Below are 6,285 nucleotides of genomic sequence, written 5' to 3'. Positions count from 1 at the left end.
ATGTTATATCATCAGTAATATTTTTTAAAGTCTATACACATAAAACACAAACACACATACACATACAGGGACATTTTAGAGCAGGGGTCGGCAGCTTTTTTGATGACGAGTCCCATTTAAAATTTCCTCAGAAGTCAGTGTGCCATATGATTGCATTAGCAATAAATTTAATAACGCTCTATATGAACAGTTGCTGCGCTGAGCGGACAGCTCCTTAAGCATTTGAAGTGTCAGAATGTGGAAATTTCAACATTGCTTGAAAAAACTGCCAGCTAGCAACGTCCCTCTCACCGGTAGACTAAGTTATTTTTAGCCAATTACAAGTTGAATCTGGTAGTTGGGGTTGTTAGCTAAGATACCGTCATTAAGAAGCGGCACAACTAATGTGTCTATGCGAGCTAATTTGAGATGTGCACCGCTGGCCAAGCCATTTATTTATTAATGCACCTGCTCAGATTAACTCACTGTCGTGCCCAGGGCTGACTGGGACAAAAACATCAGCCGGGGCATTTTGATGAGAGACCGGCCCCCCAGGTATTAAAGCCATAAAGCCTTTGAATGAAAACGAACGCTGTTGTGACAGTGATGTACAGTCTTGTTGGTATATTTATGATTTCTATACATTTTACGTCAGATAAAAACTTTGGTTGTAAGATTCAGATAATTATTTAATAAAAGCGAGACATTTTAAATGAGAATAAGAAAGAAAAGTATTTCTTTGTGCCCCCCTCTCCCTGTTAATGCCCTACCTGCCCCCCTGGCAACACTTTGCTAGACCCGCCCCTGCACAGTTACCAGCTGTCAGCTACACAGAAAAGGATCCTGGTGTTATTTGTCTCTCAGAAACAGTTCATAACTTCAACTCATCCATGTCACCTAAAAGGTAAACCTGTTTCTCCATCACCTGTTCAGCTCTGATGATTCAGTAAGGACATCTCCTGGTTTCATCTTCATGTTTCCCTCTCACCACATATCCAAACCATCATGACCAGCAGCTTTACAGCTGTGGCTCCAGCAAACATCAGCTGATACTAGAAATTAATATTAAATATATTCTAACAACAGCTGATCAAGTTTAAAGGCGCTGCTGTTGTTTAGCGCAACATCAGCTGGTTTCCTCTTTCTGGCGCAAAGTGGGCGATAAACAAACAAGAAAGACGATCAGCTGATCATTGATCAGTTTCAGGATTGAATGAGAGAAGAAGAAGAAGCTGCAGCGTAAAGACAGAGAATAACTGCAGCTTTGTGTCTTTTTCATTGTAGCTGAAGTCCAGGACAAACTGTGATCCTTTTCAGCTCAACACGAAACGCGTAATATTAACTCTGAATACCAGACGATTACGTTTGTACGGGACAGTTGGAAACTCTACTAACTAACCTTATGAATAAAATACAGTTCACTATCAGTAACATCATAGCACCCACCCAGCAGTATATAAACTCCGTCATGCTAGCTAGTACGCAGTACGAGTTATTGTAACTGACTGTAAAAAGTCAGCACAACGAAAATAAACTCCACCTAAACTTGGTTTATATCTGACCCAGATAGAAGTAATTAAATGTTTAGCTTGTTTAGCTCCCAGCTCCACCCAGAGCCTGTATCCTAGAAGACAAATCTGTTAAATCAAACTTCACATTTGCAACCAACTGCAGCTCATAAGTGCAATAAAGTATTCAGCATCACAGAGACAAGTGTCATTGCAGGTTTATTCTAAACTCATTAAACTCTTACTTTTTCCATAATTTGTTCCAAATCATTGAACATCTCAACGTCATTCCACATTGTAATCAGTGACTTCTCTCAAGTTTGTCACTCACCATGAGCCCAATAGTGGTCAGATAATGAGCCCCATGTAACTATTCTGTAACCACTGCACATCTGTTCAATTGTCACGTGTCTATCTGCTGAATCCTTTAGAAACACTCTTAGAAAAACTAAGATCCTTTAGAAAAACAAACATTAGCCAAACACACGGATCATCCTGGTGGTCAGGCGTCGGTCATCCAGATTCCAGAGGAGCTGTGAAAAGTCATAAAGTTAACACTCTGCTGTAAAAAGAAGCAACGCTGGTTTCAAACACAGTGTCACACTGTATTAACTTTTTCCCCTGTAACATTCACATTTTCTCCAACATTTCCTCAGCAACACAGTGTAATTTCATCACCAACATATAACCTGTAACTACAGTTTTCTTCACACAAAATCTCAGTAATCCTGTGGTAGAGAAACATTAAGTTGTGTCCTGCTGTAAATCACATGATCAGATCACATGATTAACCATCTGCTGTAAAAAGAAATGTAAATGTTAGCGCTGCGCAGGTGTATACACTCTTTCTCACAGTAATCTCTGTGAGCAACACAAGGTAGTGAATAACACACCCATGGTAAATTCACAGACACAGAAAAATTAAAGGTTAAATTTGCAGAGTTCACATAGTCATGTGACCCAAGTTTCCTCCTGTGGTCTCCTTCTGCTCCTGCAACAGAGACACACACAGAGATACACCCACACCTTTGTCAGGTGGGGGTTAACTTCACACAATGGTGTTAAGTCAGTGTTGTCAGCTTTTGTCAGTCAGTCAGTTCCCATTTTTTTAATTTTCACTCATTGATTCTTTCTTTGCTGATAGTGGAATCTATCGTCGCATTTTGTTTCCACACTCAGCAAAATGACGACAATTCAAAAGAAAAATGATTTTAGACTGGATTTCCTCGCTGAATCCTTTTGGGGACTTGCTTCATAATTGTTCCAATAAGTGGCTTTCTCCTGAGCCCATTTTAATTCTGGAGAAAAAACTTTGCAACCGTTCGCAACAACATGTTGTAGTTCTCCCTGCTCAACGTTCAGATCTGCTTAGATGACAGAGAAATGATCAAACAAAACTTTCAGTGCACCATGAAAGTAACAAAATAAAAAGGAAAGGCCTTGTTAAATCATGACACGTGTTCTTCATCTCAGGGGGGGTAAATCATAACAACCCAATTGGCTCAACTTTGCAACAAAAGACAAATCATTAACCAGTTTAATCTCAAACATTCATCCAATCACACACAACATACAGCATAACCCTGTTGTCTTAGCACATAAGTTTCTTCTCATGTAACTAAATGTGTGCCATGTTAAAACTTCACACACCAGAAACTCACAATCAGCTCACTCATCTAAAACCTCTCATCAGCATTCTGTTTTTCTCCTCTATGATGCAACCATCTGTCCTCCTATAATATTCAGTCCACTAGTCTATGTATCACTTTCATCTTACTAGTGACTTGGACAAGATGACAAACAGAATCTCGTGCTTAAGGTGCTGTCTGGTCTGCATGAGTATCATTGTATGTGCATGTAGGGTTAGTATAGTTAATGCATTTTCTGTATGTTCTTGTGTTCCTCTCTCATCACACTTTCATTATTCTCATCACTGCTTAAACAACACACATCTCTGTTTTTTTAACCCTCCTTTCTTAAAAACAGAAAGTAGCATTACAGTTGTTTCAGGCTGAGAAACACCAAACACTCTTCATGTTATCATTCATATTTCATCAACACAACTATTTTTTCCCTTTTGTGTCCACTGGGCGGGTGACCTGCAGAATCATGTCTGCCCCAGCTTCACTCACATACTTTCACACCTCTCTGTAACTCACACACACCACGACGTCAGACACAATCACCTGCTTTTCACCAAAACAAAAGCATGATGCTGATGTTACAAAAGTCTCACACACATGAATCAGGATGCAGAAAAGCTGTTGCCCATCTGAGGTGTGAGGAAGAAACTGAACTGACGGATAGCTGCATGCTCGAGATATCATAGCTCTGTTTCCCTCCCTCTGATACGTTTAACCAGCTCCTGCTCTGAACATGTGTAGCTTGCTCATCAGCTTAAAAGTGACGGCATACAAAACGACAATCAGACTCACTCAAAGAGACCACGTCTGGCCTGCACACACAAAACAGACACCTCCCCCTCGGTGGACGCATTGTGTTGGGCTCTGGCTCGAAGGACCAAATAAATGTTGAGTCTGTGTTTCCACAGGCCCCGCTAGTTTAGAGACTTATTCCTCATGAAGAACGAAAACAAGACAGAACATCTTCAACCGGTCTTTTACTCACTAACGAGGGAGAGCTTGGTCAGAACCAGGCAGTGGAGTTACAGTTTACACAACACAACACAAGCACCTCCCACCGTAAAACCCCCCAATGGTGCTAAGACAAGGCACTATGTGTGTGTGTGTGTGTGTGTGTGTGTGTGTGTGTGTGTGTGTGACTTCCTGATCACAACATCCTTGGTCATAAGGGGGTAATCTCCCCCACACCCCATATATGGTTCATTTCCTGTATTGGTTCACCAGACATAGGCAGCACGGTGGCACGGTGGTGAGCACTGTTGCTGCACAGCAAGAAGGTCCTGAGTTCAATTCCACCATCAGGTCTTTCTGTGTGGAGTTTGCATGTTCTCTCCGTGTTTGCGTGGGTTCCCTCCGGGTACTCCGGCTTCCTCCCACCGTCCAAAGACATGCACTTAGTGGGGATAGGTTAATTGGATAATCCAAATTGTCACTAGGTGTGGATGTGCGAGTGAATGTGAGTGCGAATGGTTGTCTGTCCCTGTGTGTTAGCCCTGCGACAGACTGGCGACCTGTCCAGGGTGTACCCTGCCTCTCGCCCTATAACAGCTGGGATAGGCTCCAGCGCCCCCCGCGACCCTGAAAAAGATAAGCGGATGCGAATAGATTGATGGATGGATGGTTCACCAGACACAACACAGTGAAGCCATAAAAGGGCAGGAAGCTGACCAAACATCAGAATCTTCACATGGGATGTGTCTGTGATAAAACACTACAGCCTCCCCCACCATCGACAGGCTGGGGAGGGGAACACAGGCATGTCTTTGATCACACAGTTTGAAACAATGTAGAAATAGTAAGCATAAAAATGACAACATTTAACAATTCGGGGGCATACTGCATAAACATCTTTATTAATTTAAATTCTGCAGTTTTAAGACACAAAAACCTAAATCTAGACATAAGCCTTTCTAAAACTCAGCAACCGTGCTACTTCTCTGGCTTTAGCTGGACAGTGCTTTCCTGCACCACCAAAGGGCTCCACAGCCAATGGCTGTTTCACCCTAGCAGCACCAGTTCCTGTCCTCCTCTTCACCTCATCATAAACTCCTCATCATATTCTGTGTTATCATTTACTTTTGTTTGTGTTTGACAAGGTTTGTGGTCTTGCCACATGTGTCACAAACTGCGTCTTGGCTCCGTTAATCATTGTCATTGAGTGAGCACATGTGAGCTGTGCCACATTCATACAGCTGTATTTCGCAAATCATCCAGCAATTATTTCCCAATAATATAATTACATTCACGGTGCTCCTGTTAAACTACAAATTTACCCCAAATTACTGAAATATTCATATTTCAATATGAGAATCAATTTTAGAACATAAATATCTGATATTGGAGGAATCGATATATCAGTATCAATGCACACACCACTATTCCTGCAGCTTACAAGGCTCCAGGCAGCCCGTGACCCTGATAAGGATAAGCGAAAGAGAATGGAAGGATGGATGGGTACAAGATGAGCTCACTGCACTAGGAGACCATGTGCCATAATTTAAAATGTTTAGATTAAGACGTGTTTACCTATTCTTCAGCCTCCTTTAGTAACCATATTGTAAGAAATGTAGCCTATTTGCAGATCTGAAAGCCAGGGTGTCACCTGGAGGCGACTGTTGCTGTGATTTGATGCTATATAAATAAAATTGAATTGAATAAAAAAGGTTTTGAGCTACATCGTGGACCTGAACATCAACGTGCCGCTCTCCATGTCCCACAAGCTGGTGGCAACCTCTCCTCGAGACCTGTAAACACCAGCCAAGATCAGCAGGCCCAAGTAGGTGAGTAGCTCTGTCTCACCCATCCCTCTCATGCTCCCATCGGCTGTCGTATCAGTCGTCGCTTTCATCAATATCTCTTGTCCTCGTCCTAGTCGTCCTCCACTTTCTCAGTGTTCCCATTCGTATCTGCGGGGGCCCTCTGTGTTTGTGTAGAATTACATCCAGGATATCCCGAGAGAGGAACAAGCGGAACGTAGACTCAATGTCCGTGATCTGCGCCGCTGCGTATTTTGTGGGGCTTCCCCTTAGTGACTGACTTTGAGTTTGAGATTAGGTTTGGGACTGGGATGGGCTGGGACAGTGAACAACAATGGGATGCCATTATTGTTGCTGTTGTTGCTGCTGCTACGGGACCCTCTTGTCCTCTGTAGATGA

This window comes from Neolamprologus brichardi, chromosome 9 (assembly GCF_056152115.1).
Source record: "Neolamprologus brichardi isolate AB-2024 chromosome 9, ASM5615211v1, whole genome shotgun sequence".
Taxonomy (NCBI): domain Eukaryota; kingdom Metazoa; phylum Chordata; class Actinopteri; order Cichliformes; family Cichlidae; genus Neolamprologus; species Neolamprologus brichardi.
This window is presented reverse-complemented; position numbering follows the sequence as displayed.